The sequence below is a fragment of the Eptesicus fuscus genome, chromosome 3, assembly GCF_027574615.1.
Source record: "Eptesicus fuscus isolate TK198812 chromosome 3, DD_ASM_mEF_20220401, whole genome shotgun sequence".
NCBI classification, from domain to species: Eukaryota; Metazoa; Chordata; class Mammalia; order Chiroptera; family Vespertilionidae; genus Eptesicus; species Eptesicus fuscus.
The window spans coordinates 94,853,376-94,876,256 of NC_072475.1; the positions used below are offsets into that span (position 1 = coordinate 94,853,376).

The 22,881-nt window shown below is 38.2% G+C and overlaps 1 pseudogene; it reads right to left on the reverse strand.

Annotated features, from left to right (window-relative positions):
• Nucleotides 1-749: 749 nt before the first annotated feature.
• On the reverse strand, nucleotides 750-2,610 carry LOC103301560 (serine/threonine-protein kinase RIO3-like; annotated as a pseudogene).
• Nucleotides 2,611-22,881: the final 20,271 nt, after the last annotated feature.

Consider the following 22,881-nt stretch of genomic DNA (forward strand, 5'->3'; position numbering starts at 1 on the left):
TCCAGATATCTTACATTTTCCTTATAAATGCAGAGCAGCTGCACCATGAGTTACATTTTACCCATTTCACCTAAATGGAGAAAGTTAATTTTAAACAATTTGGATGGTTAAGTTCTTATATATTTATCTTTCAGAAACCTACAATTCTTTTCTTGGATATGAACTTGGTAAAGAACTCAGTTCATATTCATGATGTACCAATAAAAAGTATTTTGCTTATGTTTATTTCCATCAGCAATTCTGAAACTAGATTTCCATTTAAGACACCTACTAAAAGAAGATATTTTCCTTTAGAATCATGGTCACAGTCTGAAAAAAGGATTGAGAAGGGCTAATTTAAGGCCAATAAAATATTTGAGGAAAGATGAAACTCAAAGCACATAGGTGATCAGAGCAAGTAGGTGGTAATAAAGGCCTCCCTTGTAAACACCTCTGGCCTTTCCTCCCATATCTGGAAACATTACCTACATTTTTAAAAATTATCATCAAAACATTTTATACCACGAATCCTATAAAGTCAGGTTGATTTCAACTACATAACCTGTAGCTGTTAAAGAATTATATGATCCTGTTCATAAGATGAGAGGTAGTGACATTTTATTCTCTCGATGCCGAGCTAAAAATTCCACACATCTGGCATATGGGTTACCAGGGGAAAAGCACAGAAGCACCACTGTACACAGCTCGTGTTGGTATCTCAATTCACCTGTAACTTCATTTGGCATTGGCAGCCGGCCATCGCCGCTGGGTCAACAGTGAAAGTTATTCATCGTATGGGATGGAGGACCTTCATCATCTTTCAAAAATGAAGCAGCTTTCCTTCCATTCCTCTGAACATGATCTTCATTCATTTTCTCCAAAGCGTCTATCTCAGCTAGGAAATCAGCTTCATTGTCTGCTGAGATGTTTAAACCTGACAGCATTGAAGAGCTCTCGTTCACTAAGGGCTTCCTCCACTCCGCCTTTCTGGAAAAACTGTGAGACAGTCCTACAGTCATGGAACAAGAGCTGCAGGCCATGAGGATGGGTCGGTTTTACAGACTGACTGACATGGGTCAACCAACCCTTCCCAGCATGCCACAGCATGTTACATTCACTGAGGTCAGCATGCACGAGCGTGCGCTCATTACATAACTGCTGCGTCAAGTGAAGAGTTTGTAGGATTCTTTCATTTCTTCACTACTGAGCTTTATTTCTTTCATTGTAGGGGCTGGAACTTGATCATGGCCAATAAAAGACATAACTAAAATGTGTTTCTTGCATAGTACCACTGCTGGACAAGGAATTCCCTCTTTCTGCATTCTGGTGAGGTTGTGCATTTCTTTTTCTGCCCACATTCAGATAACCTTATGTGGATTTATAGTTTACTGAAGCGATCTTTAAACCTGAAATCACCTTAAATATATTTAATATATTTAATATCCTATCTAATAAAGAGGGGTTATGCTAATTGACCCTCACACTATCGCAAAGATGGCAGTGCCCACAGCCAATAAGGAAGGAATATTCTAGTTGACTGCCATGCCCTCAAAGATGGCGGCACCCACAGCCACAAGATGGCAGTGCCCAGTCCCCTCAGCCCCGCCAGGGCAGCAGGCACGCAGCAAGGCCTCCAGAGTCCCCCAGTCCTCTCAGACCCCCAGCCACCCAGGGCCGGCCCAAGGCACAGGCAAGCCTCGGATGGCAGCTGCCCAGCAGGCCAGAGCCGCCAGAGAATCAGGTAACCAGGGCCAGCCGAGGCTTGCGCTGCCAGCAGTGGCAGCAGCAGAGGTGTGATGCGGTGTCACCTTCCCCTGATCACTGGGTCACCTCCCGCCCCTGAGGGCTCCCGGACTGTGAGAGGTGGCAGGCTGGGCTGAGGGATCCCCCCAATTTTCATGCACCAGGCCTCTAGTTTTATACATAAGTAAGCGTGTCTTAGGGTCAACTGCTTTTTCTGCAGTAGAGTTTTCTTTTTTGTCATGCAGGCACTTCGATGTTCTTCTGAGTAGACATGTTGTTTTAAAGCATTAAAAACATGATTTGATAGTTTTAAATCCATTCCAATTCCATCTCCTTCCTGAAACCTGTGTGCAAAATGTTCCATTCTGGCTATATTCTTTCTCCCACAGACTACTTCATCATGTTCAGTGGTGATGTCTTTTCCTTTTACAATAAAACCCTTTTTGGGAGTAGGAACTGGTTTTGCTGGTCTATAGCGATCATCATGAGTATCCTGCCAGCCAACCTCATCTTCAGAGCAATCACTGTCTTCATAGGGATGCACTTTTTGATAATTTTCAAAGGAAATGGAAACTTTGCTATCGCCATTGAATTTTTTTCTTTACACCTAAACTGTGCATCATTCTCTGTCAAATTCCATCTGTAGCATCTGAGCCAGCATTAAGTCGCTGGAAGTATCAGTATTTTTCTCCAGTAAGAAATGGTCCTTCAGCAATAGCAACTTTAAGAAAACCGGCAGCTTCTTCTACTTGTAACTCTTTAGCCAACTGCTCACTCATGACATCAGCCAAAGAGCAGGATATTTTTTGAAGGGTAGCCCATGAGCACTTGTTGGTCCCAGGCCGCTGCCAGCCCAGGTTTGAGCGATGGCACTCAGACCAGACCCATGGGGGTAAGGAGACAGCCACAGAGCACAGGAGAGATGGCACCTCCCAGCCTCCACGGGGGACCTGAGGCGGGCTGGGGCAACGAGGGGAGGGAGCATCATGGGGGAGGAGTTGTGGTGACAGATGTCAGCAGCCAGCTCTGCGTCCCTGCCCCACCCTGTATTTTATTTAAAGATTCTAAAATTGGGTTTTTTTATATTGACCATTTCTATTTTTATTAAACAAAAATACATTTTAAAACATACCTGTATTGTTTCAGTTTCTACATGATAAGTAATAACTTTAAAACCACACATAATATGCATGCTAGCTATTATCAGTATGCCAACCAGGATGAGCCTATGTGGCAGATGGATGAGGGATAAAGCAGAGACTCAAAGTACACTAAAAGTTTATGACTTCATTGTGAAAACGTACAGTTCTTCACATAGGAAAATATAGCCAGTCATAGCAGGGAAGTTCATTCTGAAGTTTAAAAAGTCAAACTTCTTACCTCCTTAACTTGCAAATAATTCTAGTGGCAATAAAACACTTAAAGAAATTTTGTAAAAAAGAAGAATCAGTGTGGAGGCTTTCTTTAGACCATCAGCTTTCATCTCTAGACTTTATTCAGGAGTACATCATAAACATCTATAAACATATTCTGGTGACGACTGTGTTTTTATTTTCATTTTATTTATTTTTAATATGTTTTTATTGGTTTCAGAGAAAAAGGGAGAGGGAGAAAAAGATAGAAACATCAATGATGAGAGAGAATCATTGATTGGCTGCCTCCTGCACCCACCCCTACTGGGATCGAGCTCACAACCCGGGCATGTGCCCTTGACTAGAATCAAACCTGGGACCCTTCAGTCTACAGGCCAGCGCTCTATCCACTGAGCCAAACTGGCTAGGCAACTGTATTTTTAAATATCTGGAGAGATATCCCCATAAACATCCATCCATTCAAGGTTTTCCTAACTTAAAATCTTCCATATTTCTCTATCTTCCCTCCGGTGTCTTGGTTTTAGATACTCCTCATAGGACAGTTCTAAGTTTAGTTCCAGACTACCACACACACCATGACATTGCAGACTAATTTGGGAACACATAACTAGCATGCCTGCTAGAGCCAAAGCTGTCTCTAACAAAAAATAAGATAGCCTGACCTTGCTCCATTTTGTCCCAAAATATTTGTTATGTGCAAAAAGAAAAAGAAAGTGATTGTCAATCTAATAACATACTGAAAGTGCTATTGTTAGAAAGACCAACTCTGTTGTCCCTGAGTAAACTGTGGGACCTGGGAGAATAGCCTGAGATGTTTTTGTTAACAGGGCAGGAGTGAGGCTATAAATTCCCACTTAAGCTTCTTCTAGGAGAGGTGCCCGTCTAACTACAGAAACCACATGGAAACAGATGCCTTGAAAGGTGCCAACCAATTTGTCCATATAAAGGTATATGGACCCTTCTGTCACTAAAACCATCAGTGTAAACAACTGGCAGTTTACAACTACATAATCTATTTTCACTTGGAAAAAAAGCTCTCCTGACTATATTTAGACACCCCCTTACATAAGGTACTAAAATGTATCCCATTAAATAAGTTAACACGCCTAGCAAAATGCTTTTTTTATTTCCATGGAAAAAATTAAATCCCCTGGAGTTTGTGACTAAAGTCCATGTTTTATTAAGTGACTTTATCTTTTCCTACTTCGAAGTATTTTTTCTCACCCCCACTTCCCTCAACAGCACCTTTGTGTTCAGGCCTTCATCTTAGAAGATGGCTTCTTTGCACTAAGCTGATAGTTAAAAGTTTTGGGTTATTTTCTGGTTGGTGGACTGGGCAATTAGTTTATTGAAATGTTTTCACAGCCTTCTTTTGTAGTTCGCTATTGCTCTGCATCTTTTTTTTTTTTTTTTTTTATGTTTGTCTGAATTGAACTATACTTACCATCTGCTGTTTCAGGCTCTCAAATGATCTGAAACCTTTGAATTTTGTTAAATCATTCCTCATTATTGCTCTTTTAGTAGTATCTATAAAGTCTATCTATTTCCCTCTTCATTGTTTCTCTATCATTTACATACTTATCATGGAGATACTAAAACACCAAATAACCAGTTGCAAATGCAAATTCCTCAGCCAAACTACAGCTGATTCTCTATCTTGAAGCATACTTTCCCCATCACTTTGTTTCTATCCCAAGCTTTTTATTTGGTTTATTCACAGCATGCGAATAAGAAAGTCTTTCAATGATATCTTGATAGTTTTAGTGTATTAGATCCTTTGAATTTGTTTTAGCTATTATCTTAGACCACTTTTCTCCCACAACATAAAAGTTTTATTTTCCATGTCTTTGTTTGTTTCTTTCTTTCTTTAGCTATCCCTATCTCATTTTTAAAAATAACTTCAATATTTGGTAGAAATGAAGGTTTTAAAAAAAGTAATGAGCATGATATGCCCTGAAAAAAAGATAAAAAAGGAGAAAGCTGTTTTGGTCTAAACACACACAGAGAAGCAGAACCTTTTCATAGGACCTTGGTGCCCATAGGCAATCACAGGTGTAAAGCTTCACAAAAGTTGGTAGGTGGAAGGAAAGGGTAACACAACTTTTTGATAATACACCCAGTAATCCAGGTAATACGATCTACTTGCATTTTTAGAGGCTTTTGTTCCAGCCAGTCATTTACCCCTTCATTCTTTCATTCTTTTATTTGTCTCCCAGTTATCAACTACTGCATAATAAACCACCCAAAGTTGGTGGCAAAAAACAGTAATAATTTATTATTTCCCTCAATTCATTGGGTTGACTGGAGTCAGCTAGGCTTTTTTCTCCTCCTCCTGGTGGGGACACTTATGAAGAAGCATTCTGCCTGTGGCTTTGCTGGAGATGGAAATTTCCAAGATGACTTCATGCCCCTATTTGCTAGGCTGATTAGAATGGCTGGGGAGTGCTGCGCTTCTCTCTCCAGCAAAGTGAAAGACATCTGACACAGTGGTTCAGGACTCTTAAGAATGTAAAGTAGAAGCTGCCAGGCACAACATCATTTCCTCTGCATTCCATTGACTGAAGTAGATCACAGGGCCAGCACAATTCAAGGATGCCCTCTGCTTCTTTGTAAGAGAAGTAGCATGTCAAGGCTTGGAACAATTGTTTTTGGCCAAAATTCACATTCTTCCTATGCAAAATGCACTAATCTCAAAATAAGACCCCCAGTTTTATTCAATCATGGCATTAAGCTCTGACTTAAAATGCAAGATCTCATTATTTTAATTAGGCCCAGATATGAATGAGGTTCATCAGATGCAACTCCTTTTAACCTAAAACCTTTGAACTTAAAAATGCAAGTTATCTGACGCTTGCATAATCAATATTCAACAGTGAGACAGGGACAAAGCAATTACAATAAACACTTTTATTCACAAAGGAAGGGAATGGTAATCATAGCCATGAGTCCATAGCAAATGAGTCCATGAGCCCAAATTTCAAAACTATAACTGGGAAAACAGGAAGGAAGGAAGGAAGGAAGGAAGGAAGGAAGGAAGGAAGGAAGGAAGGAAGGAAGGAAGGAAGGAAGGAAGGAAGGAAAGGAGTGAGGGGAGGAAGGGGAGGGGAGGAGAGATAAAGGGAAGGGAAGAGAAAAAAATACAATAAATTAGGAACACGTTTTCAGTCCCCCAATTTTACCAGGCACGGAGAACGTTTTTGTGACTAGTCTGCTTTGTGGCATGGGTTTCATAATTCATTGTTCTCAGCTGGGTTCACTTTCTGAAATCTTGGCACCTCTCTTTGACACATCTTTCCTTTTGTATTAAAAAAAAAAAAAATGCCTGTATTTTCATCTGAAAAGATCTCTCAGCCTGCTTCCTGCTGGTAGAAATTTGGAACCCAAAAACTCTTTTGCAATTTGAACTGTCTTTTTGTGTCTGACTTCATAGTATGTTTTCTAATAAAATTACCTTTAAAACTTTGTGAGTTTTCTGTAAATATTTTTGGATTTCACTCCAAAAGTCTCATGATTTAGGTTTGTGTTATGGTAGCACCTACTCCCAGGAAAGAATTCCTGTATGACTCAGCATTTAGTAAGGGAAACAGAATAATACTAGACATGGGATAAGGGATTTCTTATAGGAATTAGACCTCACACAATTGTAGAAAGGGCTGGGGTAATAAAGACCCAAAAGAGGAAGTTGCTGGCTCAAAAGAATAACCAAGTGATCGATCTGAAAAACCAGACACACCTAGATGCTGAAAAGAGATCATGAAAATGTACCAAGCAGAGAAGTCTATGGGAAACTCTTGCTTTTCTGAATAGCCATCCAAGAAAGTGGTGGTGACACTGGAGTTGCTGTTGGTCAGTAAGTTCAACAGTCAGGAAAAAAGAGCTAGTTTCAGAGTGGAGGAGAGAAAGGACAAGCTGGGACCTTGGAACACCTCTGTGACTATCTGTCACAACTAACCATGGCAACCTGTGAGAACAATGGCTATTCCTCCTCTTGCACCTCCCAAAATACAAGTTTCTCTTTTGGCCAACTCTGCTGCTGCAGCGAAGAGTTCCTAAGAAATGGCATTCCTAACAGAGACAAGTTGATGAAAGAACCATCCAGCACAGGCAGGAAGCGTAAGCATTGCTTCCAAAAATGACAGCGACTCCAGAAGGAGCTAATTGAAATTTCCATGATAAACCAATATGTGAGCAATTTTATATCCTGACATTTTTACATTTTAGAAAGATCATTGAAACTATGCTAAGTTATGGCTCAGAGCTCAGATTTTAGAGTAAAATACTCTGGATTTTAATTCTGGATGTTACTTACTAGTAATATGGCCTTGGGAAAGTTATTTAAGTCTCTCACCTTAAACATGAGAATAATAGCAATGGTATTCATGTTGTAAAATGATGTGTCTAGAGTAATTAACACAAGACTGAAACACATTAGGTACTTGACTCTTATTAGTTGGCATTGTTATCCTTGAAAAAATAAAACATCTTCACCTTGAAGCACATTACCTTTTTAAGTGTTTAGCATCAATTCCATAGTACCTAGAGACTTGAAAGGGTACATATATTCCCAAGGTGTAAATAACTTTGCCATTTGTGATGGTTAATTTTATGTGTAAATTTGACTGGCTATGGAATGCTGAGGTTAAACATCATGGTTCAATGTCTGTGAGGGCATTTCCAGATAAGATTAGCATTTAAACCAGTGGATCAGTAGACTGCTTGCCCCAATGGGAGTGGATATGATTCAAGCCATTTAAGGCCTGAATAGAACAAAAGGCAGGAGAAACTTGTCTTTTTTTCTGCCTCACTGTCTTAACTAGAACATCACATTTCATCTTCTCCTGCTCCTGCACTAAAACCATCAGCTCAGCTCCCCTGGTTCTCAGGTTTTCAGACTCATACTAAATCACACCACTGGCTTCCCTGAGTCTCCAGCTTGAAAATTGTGAAACTTGCCAGTTGTCAGTCTTCATAATCGTTCAATCTCTCTATCTCTCTCTCTCTTTCTCTCTCTCTCTCGCTCTCGCTTTCGCTCTCGCTCTCGCTCTCGCTCTTTCTCTCTTATTGTTTCTTATCTCTGGAGATTAGATCTGCCATTTAACACCTTGGCTTGATTGCTGACTCTTGCTTCATAATCAGATCAGTCCTCAACTTTGCAACTGCCTCCCAACCAAAATCATCTCCCCAAAGTCAAAAAGATCACAGTTCAACCACTGAGCAGGCAAACACAGGTTTGCATGCAAGCCTGCTAACTGTGTGAACCTTGGCTATTCACTTGATCACACTTAAAATAAATTTCCTCATCTATAAAATAGGAAAAACATAATGCCTGGCTTTCAGGATTAATTTGGATGACATTTATACCATACGTTTGGAACTCAATAAATGTTTTTCAAAATTATTCATAGGACCTCAATAAATGTTTTCCAAAATTATTAAATTTCACCACCCCATTGATAAGGTGGCAGAGGCCTGAGGTCCTTAAAAGCATGAACATAAATATTTTTTCAAAAATATTTTCTGATATATTTCATGCCCAACAATGACATTTGATACCCAGCCTTCTCCGACAATTGTAGAACCCTAAATACTGAATCCTCAGGTCTTATCCAAGACACTAGTTGATCCTGCCTCAACACAAGACAGATCTGAAGGAACACCCCAGCTCTAAAGCTTCCATGGCTCACTGAGGCCTTTGTTATGACTGCTTCTCAGTTCAGTGTCTCCTTCTGAGAAGTCTTGCTTTATTCTCTCCCAATAGCTATCTATTAGAGAAGATTCCCCAGTAAACTTCCTCCACAATGTTCTGCATCTCAAAGTCAGTTCCCCAGATAAACCCACCTGGGTCTGATGTTACTTTACAAAGTGTGTGTGTGTGTGTGTGTGTGTGTGTGTGTGTGTGTGTGGTGGGATGGGCAGGAGAGGAGGAGAGAGTGGAAGTTCTGAGTCTTCTAAGGTCAAATAAGTTATATCGGTATCTATAGAACTTCTCAGGGTATATGGAAGACAGAAATATAGCATACAACATCTTACCGTATAATAGACAAATATGCAAATTGACCGCACCTTCGCTACGCCCAAGCCATGCCCATCAACCACGTCCACCAGGAAACCGTTGCAGGGGACGTTGGGGTGTGGTGGAGCCCAAGGCCAGGAAAGCCGCCCGAGGCTTTCCCGGCCTTGGGCGCCAGCAGGGAGCCTGCGCCGATCGCAGGAGACCACTGGGGATCGGCTCCTGCAATCAGTCGCAGGGACGCTGGGTGCGGCCGAGCCCAAGGCCAGGAAAGCCTCCTGAAGCTTTCCTGGCCTTGGGCGCCAGCGCCAATCGCAGGAGACCACTGGGGGTCGGCTCCTGTGATTGGTAGCAGGGACGCTGGGTGCAGCCGAGCCCAAGGCCACCGCCCAGGGCCAAGCCCGGACCCTGAAAGAAGGCAGAAGGCGGTGGCCACAGCCAAGGCCTGGGTCCCTGGTGCCGGCAGAAAACTGGTGCAGGCAGCCAGGTGAATGAAGGTCTATTGCACTAATCTTCGTGCAAACGGGCTACTAGTTTATAAAATAGTTTGCTTGCAATAATGTTTAGATTAGACTGCCCAATGGTAGAAATAGATGTCAATTCACACATAGGTATTGAAGACCAAATAAGTCTTATTACTCAGCCTTACCCTGCCACCCTAATTTACTTCTTCATCTTGGACCAAAACTGGAACTGGCAGTGGCATGTTGAGGCAGAAATACCAACTTCAGACACAGGATGACATTGACACTGGCCCCCAGAATGTACTCATCAGCATCCTCATTAGCAACAGAAAAGAAGTTTAGGAGTGTTTTTTAATGTGCAGCGGACTGTTTAAAAATAAAAGAGAGACTGATGATATAGTGACATGTGTGTCTAGTCGAGAACAAAAGCCAATGTGCTGAGCTACATTTTTCTTTATAGAAAGCAAACACTATTATTCTCTGAAACACCTGCCCAGGTGTTTGATTATTAGAGGTTTTAAACAGCAACCTGCTAGCACCATTAAAAGCTTAGTCAGAATAGATTGAAGGTGATTTCTTTTGAAATAGGGGGCAGTAGCCCTATGGCTATCCAATATCAAGAAAGATTAAGGATTAAAATATTTTGACTACTTTGAGAGGTATCTTCACTCCTTGATCACTCTTTTTTTATTATTTTTAATAATAAAATATTATTATTATTATTGTTGTGAATCTCATAGAAATAGCCTGAGAGAAGCTTAGGCAGAAATACATATTTAAGCAATTTTTTAAACTAGTATGTTTATATTTTAGAAATGACTCATCATATTCTATTGTGTAAATACATATTTAGACAAGTAAAACTGTTTAGAAAGCTATAAATTAAAGCCAGATGAACATATTGGAGTTAATCCTTCCTGCCAGCTTTAAGCGCCATTTTGAATGAGTGGGGTGAGATTAGACATTGTGTGTATATAATGATGAAAAATGGTGGGCTATAATAAGGAATCATTCTTTTGATTTCAGGAGCATAATGGCCTGTGAATTATGTTTAAAATTAATGAAAGAGAAGATAGAGAATGATTTGAATCTCATCATTACTATTTTTCTCTTGCTCCAAGGCAGCAATGAGGCATTTTCTAAGGGATTTGAACTTTTGTGAGCAAGACCCTCTAAGCTTCTAAAAGGTCTTAATTTGAAGTTAAACCTTTTTAATGATGATTTGTTTCCCTTGAAAGAACAAGCAAATAAGCAGTTGGACTTCCTGAGAGGTTTTCATTGTACGAAGACAATTTCTTTGCAAATCTAAGGAAGTGTTCAACATTTGGAAGGACATGTATATTGTAGCATATCCTTTTGCCATGAAAGAGCCCTTCCTCCTTCAATTTTGCAAACAGCCATAAAAAGAAAGGTTATTTTCCCACAAAAAGCAATATGGGTTTAAAAAGGGAGAAAAAAAGGTGATTTTTAAACATTTCTTTTCCTCTAATAGCTTCCTCTAACACTAAACAAAGTTGATTTATTTAAATACAGTTATATCAAATCTAGAACTATTGCTTTACACTGTAGATTTATTTGTATAGTCTTCTATTGCAACATGCTTTCATTTCTTGTCAAGAAGGACTTTTCAAGAAGACAAATCTTCCAGTAGTGATGAAAAATTATTAGAAAACTGACTACATAAAATGCTAAATTCAACATCACCTTTGATAGGAGAAAGTTACCATCTCTCAGATGTTCTTATGCAAATATTCAATTCCAGTTTAAGCATCAGTAAGTACTCAGTTCTTGTAACTCAAAGGTAGATCCTCCATCTTTAATCCTTACAGTGCACTTCAAGGATAAGCCATTATATCCAGTCTGCTCAAAAAATACCAGTTGTCTTTTCTCCCCCCAAACTCAATTCCTTTAAGTATTTATTTTATACTAGAGGCCCAGTGCATGAATCGTGCACAGGTGGGGTCCCCTGGCTTAGCTGGCAATTGGGGCCGATTGGGGTTGTCTCGCCCAGTCCCGATCAGGGCCGATCAGGGCCAGCCAGCCGGGGGGAGGGACCACGGGAGGTTGACTTGCAGCAGAAGGTTGGCTGTGGGAGAGCACTGACCACCAGGGGCAGCTCCTGTATTGAGCGTCTGCCCTCTGGTGGTCAGTGGGCATCATAGCAACCAGTTGACTAGTCATTCAGTTGTTCAGTCATTCAGTCATTTAGGCTTTTATATAGATAGATAGATACAGAGTGGCTTTTCCTAGTTCTGTATTTCCCAGAATGGAGTGCATGAATCACTGATTGTATAAAATTCCATTTTCAGTGATATGTAGCATTCTCTTATTTAGTATTCATAGTTTTCTATTTATTTAATACCTACCTTATATTTATGGTATTTCTATTTACAATAGGAACACATGGCTATTTAAAAATAAGATTAAATGAAGGAATCAACTCAAAATATTAATAACATAATGTGACATATTTATGAAGCAATTTATGCAAAATACTGCTCAGTATTGTTTAAATACAACAACGACTATGATTCTTAGGTGATATAAAAAATAACATCCAAATCATTGGTAGAATTTCTTCTATTGGTCATTTAGAATTTTGCATTAGGTTCTGGGTACTAATAGAAACTAATGGGCATCTGGAGGAAGGCATTTGAGAGTTGCTCTTAAATTACAGAGAAATAAAGTTTGAGAGATTATAAAATGACAAAATAAACTGCACAAAATTTTCAGGCTGTATCAGAAATGAAGCAGTAATGTAGTGTAAATATTTTATATCCAGCTCTCCAGAAAAGGAGAGATAAAGCCCCAATTTCTATTATTTGTTAATTTTTATCATGCAAATACTTCCAGTATGGCTAATTTCAAGCTACCAATATGGTAGCACTATATTCAGGATTTAGAAGAGATATGCAACAGTACAACAATATATAGTGTTTCTATCATGCAGCTCTTACTCTAATTAATTTTAATCATAGATAATAGCAAAATAATTAGGAAGTGATTAGCTTTTATTATATTTTTAAACAATTTAATAATCCTATATAATAAAAGCCTAATATGCAAATCAACCGAACTGCGGAATGACCAGTGGAATGACCAGTCACTATGATGTGCACTGACCACCAGAGACACATTTTACTGAAAATGTCCCAAAAGAGGCTGATGACCTTACATAATGATTTTGTGGAATGTATACAGAATGTCTATGGTTAGACCAAAATGATGCCTTCCAATTCTAGAATTTAATAACTAGTATTTTAAATCAGGTATTTGCTTTTATATGTTCTTGATTTATAATTTCAAATCATGTATGCTGTGGGTGGGGGTTAGGGAAACAGTGTGAGGTGAACAAGAAGCCATATTTACAGATTTCTCTATTTTCAGAGATTTCTAAAATAGACACCAGAAATGAGGGGGAAATTGCCAGGTTTCATGGCTCTGTGTATCTAGGTTTTGATAAAAAAAAACTGAGAGGCGTTCATAAATGATAATTAACTAAAAATAAAGTTGTCTCTTGAGTGATTTGAATATGCATGCACTTTATATCAACCTTCTTTGTGATTTCCGGAGTATTTTAATGCCATTTAGAAATTCAGCTTTGAAAAACTTGTGGTAACTTAGAAATGCAAAATGCATTTTAACTCTACATGTCTTTGGAGACCAAAAAAATAAACCCAAACCATTTAATTTGTAAAAAGACACTTGCACCAAGGGCCATAGTTATATCCTACATGACAGTAATAATTTTATTAGAATGTCTAAAGAACACACATGCAATTGAGAACGAAATTAAAACATCAGTTCAATTTTCTGGTATATTTGAAGCTTAATATTTAACCTTAAATATTCTTCTTTTAGGTTGCCAAGTTAGATTGAGATTTTTATCTTACTAAGATTAAGCTATTTTTAAAACTGAAACTAAAGATATGCTATGCTAATAGGTTAAATAAGCATAAAGGTAAAAACAGATCTACTATTTTTATGGGTGTGGAGAGATAAAGAAAATCTGCTCTGTGTTTGTAGAAAAGGAGTGTTAGCTCTGCATTGGCAAAGCTGTGTCTGTATTTCTTTATCACCTAGTACCTAAGAATTTCAAATATTTGACCAATGAAGGAATGATGCTTACAATGATTTTCATACATGCCAGTGATCACTGGGCTGATGAAGCAGGCAATGAAAGTGGAAGTGTTCCTTCAAGATGCAGACAATAATTTAAAATGAGAATAATCAGCATAGTCAGTATTATTCGTGAAGCCATCACAAACATAAAATAAAAAGAGGCAAAAAGATAGTTTAGAATTTTAAAAGCATAACTATCAATATTTAATTCCCAGAATAAGAGCAAAGTAGGCATGGGCATGCAAAAGGACGCAGAGAAGAAATATGAAAGAAATAGTTAAGGAAAGATTCCCATAGATACAGATTTAAAGCAAAGATTGGTGTTTTATTTTATCCTTCGCAATATAAATTGAAATTTAATTGCATGTTATTTAGATTTGAGTTGTTTTAAAAAATAAATCTCTTTCTAATGTGTAAAAACTGAGAATATTAATTCCAGTCTTCATTTAAATAGGCAAAATATATGACTTCCTATTATCATCCAAAAGTAACAGTTACATGTCAGTAGCTTTCATATAATGATTTTCTTCTTTGGACTTCACAAATATCTTAAAAGGTAGGTATTACTGTTAGAATAAGCAGTTAGTTAGATATTAACAAAAGAGGAGAGAGCAAATGAAACAATCTGATTAAACCTAATTAGGAAAAAAAAACAGCTTTACATCCCTCCCAAGGAGTAACCAGTAACTGACATCGTTTTGCCAAATAGAACAAAACACCTGACCAGGCAGGAAAGATGGCTTTTCGTTTTACTGAGCTCATTCACAATGGAAACCGAATGACAAAGTGGCAGTAGGAGCCAAAGTGGCCACCATAAAAGGGGGAGGGCAGTAGCCTGGGGAAATCTGGAAAAAGGATTCGATTGGAGAAGGACACAAATCCCAGAAAATCCAGGAAAGATATTGGATAGGGGGAGAGCATAAGGATATGAAAACACAGGAAAGAGATTGGATAGTTTGAAAGAAAGCCTGTTCCTTCCCAAACCCAAGGAAATATAAGGAAGTGTAACAAAGACCTCAGGGCAGCCACTACCCTCTCGCCTGCCCACTCTCTGACTCTCTGAGAGTATCCTGTTGCTTTTCACTCTAATAAATCTTGTTGCTATCACTTAAAACTCTTCCTACATGAGTGTCCCTGAAATTATTTTCCCAAAATACCACAGAAAAACCTATTTCTTCCAGTTACATTACTATATCCACTTTATGTATGAGAAAACGGAAGCTGGAGAGGTTTGTAAATTGTAGAGATCACAGAGCAATGAAGTAGCCTTTAAGATTTGAATCCAAGATTTATCCAATACTTAAGCTGTTTCTCTAATACACTCATATACTTCAGGTATTACTAAGAGGAATATAAAAATACCATCAAAATATTCATACAGCTTTAGTTTAAGCTGTAATAATAAAATTATAGATTAAAAATTCCATGAAGGAAGCAAATTAATATCCAGTTATATATTAAATATGAAGCTGAGAAGTATATAGCTAATGTTCTCTGAACCTGTGGACACAAATACTTTTTTTTTGTTTTGCTTGTTTGTTTATTTTAAGTATCTGATGTACTAAATATCATAATGTTTAACTTATTTTAAAATGTCATTTATAATAGATTAATTTTAAGAATCAGACAGAAAAGTTCTTTAGAACACAAATTAGTAAAATACAGGTCCAGATTACTATCTAGTGTTACATCTAGATTTTAACAGCTTACTTTTGAACAGCACATTAGAGGATAGAGTAGCATTTCCCAAAATATGTTTGTTCCAGAAATATCTTCCCAACAAGAATGCTGGCTGGGGGTCAGATAAGTTTAGGAAACACGGTGACATATGTCTTCTTAGAGAATCACAAAACATATTAGCATTTTATAGATAAAGAGGTCTTTCAATGAAGAAACCTATTTCCTGGTATAACTTAACACTTCTCAAATGGAAGCAACACAGGAACCCCTGCTCCACCATCCCCTGTGACATCTATTAACATCCACCAAAATAGTGTTGGAAAAATTTGGTTATCTTTGGTCCTCAAACAAATCCTTTGAAAGGGACAACCTCTTCCCTACTTTCCTTCCTTCCTTCCTTCCTTCCTTCCTTCCTTCCTTCCTTCCTTCCTTCCTTCCTTCCTTCCTTCCTTCCTTCCTTTCTTCCTTTCTTTTTGAGACCTATATAGAGCACTAAGCTAACAAGTAGCAGAGCAAGAATTTGCACTCAGATCTTCAGACTATATCCAGAGATCTTTTTTTTTTCCTCTTTTCACTTAGCTACATTTCTTTATCCTCAGCAGTACCTTTGTGCTCCATTTATTTTTAATTCAAGTGTCCCATGCTGAAGGAAATTGCTTGTGTTGCTACTTTATGCAGTACTTTAGGATTCCGTTCCAATTTTAAGAGCGAAGTCTTGATAACAGAATTGCTGTGTTAAATATTTGTTTAAAGCTAAAGCAGAAAACCACTCATGAGTAACACAGGCAGTTAAATGGTACCATCTGGAGCAAGAGGCATCTGCAAGTATCCTTATTTAAGAACCAGTTTACAAATAATAACAGACCCCCTAGAATTAAGCAGTTAGCTCCTTTGTCATGTTTAACAGCATTCAAGAGAAATAATTTGCTTCATTGCCTTTGAATCTTCAGATACAAATAACAAAACATTTTGGCTCTTTCCTTAGAAGTACCAAAATGAGGACCTCTTAAGTCAATAATATTAAAAGTAACTTATAACCCAGTTCCTGCTCTCCAGTTCCATAGACACAGACAAGAAATAAAGTTTCATATTTAGAAGAAGAGCAAGGAAATTAAATTGATCTAGGTTATGACTCAAGAAAGAAAGAAGAGATGCATTTTTGGAAAAAAAAGAATCAAAGGAATCACCTTAAAACAAATAGAAATAATATATAAGTTAGACAAAGTTTCTAGTCATTATTTGTTGTAAATTATGTTTTCACTCTATATTTGTGTCTTCATAGCTTCATCAAAATCAGATTTTAATTATTTTATACTGTGTATAGCATATCATGTGTGCTCAATAAATATTTGTAGAATAAATCCCAATAAAAATAAAGATAGAGACATAGGAGTACAATACGAGAGTCTTTATATCTTTATGGAAAGAAATGCAAAGCAATTCTCAGAACAATGGAGCACAGCTCCTTAGGGCAATGTTTTCCTGTTGTAAAATGGTCATATTGGTACTGAGCACTGCACTCTGAGGTAAACAGACAGCTACTGCTAAGACCAAAGAAGGTTGTCATCCAGGGGCGGTTGGTGGGGACTGCTCTGACCACTGAAGTGGACTGCTAGGCCATACCCAGGCCTGGGAGGGTCAACATCTCTGCAAGCTGTGTACGAGAAACCAAAACATTTTTCTTTCATTTAGATCTAGCCTTTAATTGGATAGGCCCCATTGAAAGCAATTTTTTGTGTGTCAATTTATTTGTACTTCTCCCTTAAGTTAGCACTGTACAAGTGTATTAATATGAAGGACTCTAGGCTTATTTATAGAACCTAAATAACACCTATGTCTATTATCATCACAAAATACTTTTTGTTCCTCTGTAGACAAAAACAACTTTTTTAGGGCCAAATTATATTAAAAAAAAACACATTTGTAACATTTTTATGAATTTATATTTTTTACTATCACATTATCCTCAAGTGTAATGTAAATCTCATGTTCTAAATCTCACACTCTTCTAAAAAAAGGAAGTCGTCAGTCAGTGTCTCTGAGAATTGAAGGAAGTGAGGTAATGAGGAGAGGTACAATGAGAACTATAAGACAGTAAAGAACTGTAAATATTGTAGAGCAAATGAACAAACCACCCAAGAACATATATTTTCATACATGAATATGAAAAATAATATTAGAGTACTCTTCAGTCTCCTCACCTTCATGGATAAATAGTCAACGTTTCTCTTCTTTTTTTTCTCTTAATCGTTAATTTATAATACTTAATCATAAAAATGTAATAGTAAATAATTAGCTAGAAGTACATTTTGTTTTAATATCAGCTATCTGATATTGCATCTTAAGTGTTTTCTCATAAATATTTTCTGTTTCTGCATGGTGTGGGTATATCTGGTGTGTGTATATTTGAGGAGGTATTCACTGTACCAATATATCTCAAAAGAACAATTCTCTAGAATTGATACCAATCTAAATCCATTTTCTTAGAGGAAAGCATTTTTTTCTTTACCACACTCAGCTCCGTTTTTGTTTCCTCCCTGATCCCTTTGCCCCTTGAAAACCTCCAGTCCTTATGCATAAATAGCATAGAGGCCTTTCCAAGTCTTTTTTAAAAATATGTTTCTATTGATTCTATAGAGAGAGGGAGAGATAGAAATATTGATTCATTTATGGGCTGCCTCCTGTATGCTCCCTACTGGGGAGTGAGCCACAACCCTGCCATGTGTCCTGACTGGGAATCAAACCAATGATCTCTTGGTGCATGGGAAGAGGCTCAACCAGCTAAGCCACACCAGGAGGGCCTCAAGTATTATTATTAGTATTAGTATTAGTATTATTATTATTGTTGTTGTTGTTGTAATCCTCACCAGAGGATGTTTTATTGCTTTTAGAGAGAGTGTGGGAGAGAAAGAGAAACATCCATCGGCCACCTCCTGCATGCAACCCAACTGAGGATCATACACACAACCTGGGTATGTGTCCTGACTGGGAATCAAACCCACAACCTTTCAGTGTATAGGACGTCATTCCAACCAACTGAACCACATTGGCCAGGGCTTTCATTATTTTACTAGTAATTTTCTATTTGCTAAAGATAATGACTAAAAACTAGATAAACAGATGCAGGGACATCTTTGCTATGTAAATTTCATCTTTTCTTCTCAGGTCCTATCCTATCACTGGAATTTTATGCTGTCCCATGTAAATACAATTATTTAAATCTAGTTAATAGAATGAAAGGGACACAGGAGGAAGAGTTAATAGGTCAGTCGCAGTTCAAAATACAGTGACAGAATAGTCAGGAATAGCTAAACAGCTCAGATTTACCCCATTTCCTCTGCTCTGTCCCATCAAATCTCTTGCCCAACTTAGAGGACATGAGGGAATCTGAAATGCTGAAAGTTACTTTGGGAGCAAGAAAAGGGTGGGATTGTGAAAAATTCCCCAAAGTCTAGTTTCATCAAACATCCTTCTTGTTCAGAAGTGGTGCTTCAGTAATTAGGTGCCTGTAGGTGATTTATCTATGATACCATTATTGTACTTGTAGCTTTATCAGAGTGCTTTCACTTTTTTTTTTTTCCATCTCATAGTTTCACATCTCTTTGGGTACCCGGAGTGACTATACCATTTATTATGCTTATAGCTTACACAAAACTTTCTATTTTGGTTGCATTTAAGATGTCCTTTGTATGTTGTAACAGATTTAGGCAATTTGAGCAAAGAGAAATATATTTGCAAATAGGTACAATAAGCTAGCTTTGGATAAGCTAATAGGAATCAAAAGTTTTCATGTATAGAATGAATAACTGCATAATGCAGTATTTAAATATTGAGAGGAAAAGCTCTCTAAATATGCAAAGCAACTTGGGCACCATTTTTTTTTCTTTTTTTGCACAAATCCCTTAGAAGCTTTCATAGACTAATCTTTCTTCCTCAAGGTAATTGCATTTAAAGAAACTTGCAAAAAGTTAAATAATTGATTTGTATGGTCTTACATGAAAACAACTTATACTTGTTCATCATGGTGGAAGGGAGGTTGTAAATATGAAGCATTTATTACACCTGGATGGTCTTAATGAGCAGACTTTCTGATATTCATGCAATTTGCTTTTGTAGAACAATATATACATTAAATTTTTCAATTTTTAATCGTGGAGGTTGACTGAGTTGGACTTGATATTTTTAGGTCCAACACATTTTTAGTGACACATTTTTTGTATTAAGTTGTAAAACAGAGTTCTAAATTGTAATGTGGAAATTAACTTCATCAGAATAAAAGTAATGTCATGATCAGGATCTGATTCCTCTAGTGACTATATACTTTCCACAGATATGGTAAAATATGCAAATACACACAACTCACCTGCCTTATAAGTTCTTATGTAATTGTGTGAGTAGGGAAGGGGTTAAGTCAGACCATTTAGTTTCTAAATTATGTCTGGCCCTAATCGGTTTGGCTCAGTGGATAGAGTGTCGGCCTCCAGACTGAAAGGTCCCAGGTTTTATTGCAATCAAGAGCATATACCTTGGTTGCAGGCACATCCCCAGTAGGAGGTGTGCAGGAGGCAACTGATCAATGTTTCTCTCTCATCAGAGTTCCTAACTCTCTATCCCTCTCCCTTCCTTTCTGTAAAAAAAAAACACAATAAAATATATTGTTAAAAAATAAAAATAAATTGTCTGGTTTAAACTAAAATTAAAATTTATTTGAAAAAACCTGAATCTTTTCAATTTATATGAAGAAGTTATACTCATCCTATATAATAAAAGCCGAGGTGGTGTCACACCCTGCACAACATAATCACAAGATGACTACCACAAGATGGCCGCCTCAAGATGGCCGGCAGGGGATGGCAGTTGGGGGTAACCAGGCCTGCAAGGGAGGGCAGTTGGGGGTGACCAGGCCTGCAGGAAAAGACAGTTGGGGGCTTTCAGGCCAGCAGGGAAGGGCAGTTGGGGGTGAGATTAGGCTGGCAGGGGAGGGCAGTTGGGGTGATGAGGCTGGCAGGAGAGCAGTTAGGCATTAATTAGGCCAGCAGGGGAGCTGTTAGGGGTAATCAGGCAGGCAAGCAGGCAGGCAAGCAGTTAGGAGCCAGCAGTCCCAGATTGTGAGGGGGATGTCCGACTGCTGGTTTAGGCCCGATCCCTGTGGTGTGGGATCAGGCCTAAATCGACAGTCAGACATCCCCCAAGGGGTCCCATATTGGAGAGGGTGCAGGCCAGGGTGAGGAACACACCCCATGCACAAATTTCGTGCACCAAGCCTCTAGTATTACTTAATAGAAATCACTTATTTAACACTTAATGCCAGGCTCTGCACTAAGAATTTTACATGTGGCCAAAACCAGTTTGGCTCAGTGGATAGAGCGTCGGTCTGTGGACTGGAAGGTCCCAGGTTCGATTCCGGTCAAGGGCATGTACATTGGTTGCGGGCACATCCCCCGGTGGGGGGTGTGCAGGAGGCAGCTGGTTGATGTCTCTCTCTCATCGATGTTTCTAGCTCTCTATCCCTCTCCCTTCCTCTCTGTGAAAAATCAATAAATATATATTTTAAAAAAAGAATTTTACATGTGAAAGTTCATTTAATTACATCAAGAACTAAATGAGATATGTTCTATCATTGTGCTCATTGTACAGATGAAAAAACAAGACCCAGAGTTTAAGGGATCAAACCTTGTCAGGCTCAGAGACTGCACCCTGAACACACCCTATACATACTGTCTCTAAGAAAAACCTTAGAGGCATGTTTTATGCTACACATATTTCATGTACTTGAAATATAGAAAACATGCCTGATTATAATACATGGTATATGAAGACCAGAGTAGGACCTAGGGGGGCTGAGATGTTGTCTTATTCACTCACTGTTTTTCTCTATCACCTAGATCTCTATCACCTAGTGAACTAAGTAGGCATTTAATCAATTGGGTGAATGAATATACCTCACCAAATAATCATTGGTGCCTCTTGTTGGAGTGAAAGATCCAAATTTCTAATTATGACCATGTTAGTTCCATTGGTGATAAAAACAGAAATTTTCAGTTCATTTTATAAATATAAATACCTGGGCAAACTAAATGAAAAAAGAACAGGAAGGACAAAGAAAAATTGCAAAGGGTATGATTTTGCTTCAATACACTGTTCAAAGCTTCCCTCTAACTCTAAAATTCTACAATTCTATGGGGGATAAAATAAGATCAGCCTTTCTCTAGATTCACTCTCTCCTCTCCCTTTTATCCTTTTTTTGGAATAAATAACTCAGATCAACTGCTTTTTCCTCTCTTTTTGTTTTTGTTGTTGTTTTCCCTAGAAGTGGAAAGCAATAGAAATTCCAACAGTGTTCCATTTATTTAGACATGCAACAAAAATATCTTTCATCTTTTTTCAATCCTCCTACATCCCCATCTTTAACTCATAAGCCATTTTATTGAGAAATAAATGTAATCAGACAACACCACCTCATTTTTACAGATTCACCAGTCTAACTGCCAATGTTCCCCATGTATTTGGCCTCCTCTCTGTCTTTCCTCCTACTGAGGAATAGCATCACCTTGTCATTTGAATTCATCCCTCTTGCCTATTTAAAGACAATTGTCCTGAAATTATCCTTTCGATCTCCTGCACCATTAATTTCTGCCTCACTCTAAAACCATTTTCATCAACATATAAACAGGGTTTAAGTGTATCCATTTTAAAAGAGAAAAAAACTCACTTGATCCTATATCTACTCCTCTATCACAACAAGTATATCAAGAAGTCTCAACACTTTCACCTCCCATTCTTATCTCACATCACTAACATATTTAACAAGGTTTTAAAACTCCTATTGCACTTAGAAAAAAATCATTCCAATTCCTTACTGTGACCTACAATATTTTAAAGAATCTGGCTCCTACATACCTTTCCACCCTTCCTTCTCACACAATCCCACTCATAATGCTCTGCACACTTCCTTCTGCCCCTTAAAAAGCCAAGTTCTCCCCTGCTTTAGGGCCATTTACTGCTTCTGTTTTTCATGGAGCACTTAACTCTGTATCTGTTCAATAGCTAGTTACTCCTTGTTCTAGTCATATTAAATATCTTCTCTTTAGAGAGCTTTACGTGCCCTGACCTCACTATAGAAGAGGCTTGTGTTAGTTATTGATAGCTGTGTAACAAAATGCCCCCAAAGGTAGTGGTTTACAACATCAATGATGTGCATCAATAATCATAAGTTTCTCTTATTTCAATTAGAAAAGGCTGGGTTGGCTCTTCTAACGCAGGATCTTGAAGTTGCAGTTACACGTCAGCTGGGGCTACAGTCATCTGACGTTGGCCATCCCCCTCCACGGTGGCTCAAACACATGGCTACCAAATTGATGTGGGCAAGTTGGTTCCTCTCCAGTAGGATTTCTCCAAAAAACTGTTTGTGTGTCTTCACAATGTGGAGGATGGTTTTCCCCAGAACAAGCAGTCCAAGAGATCAAGGCTGAAACTGCAATGACTGACATGGCCTCAGATATTACACCAT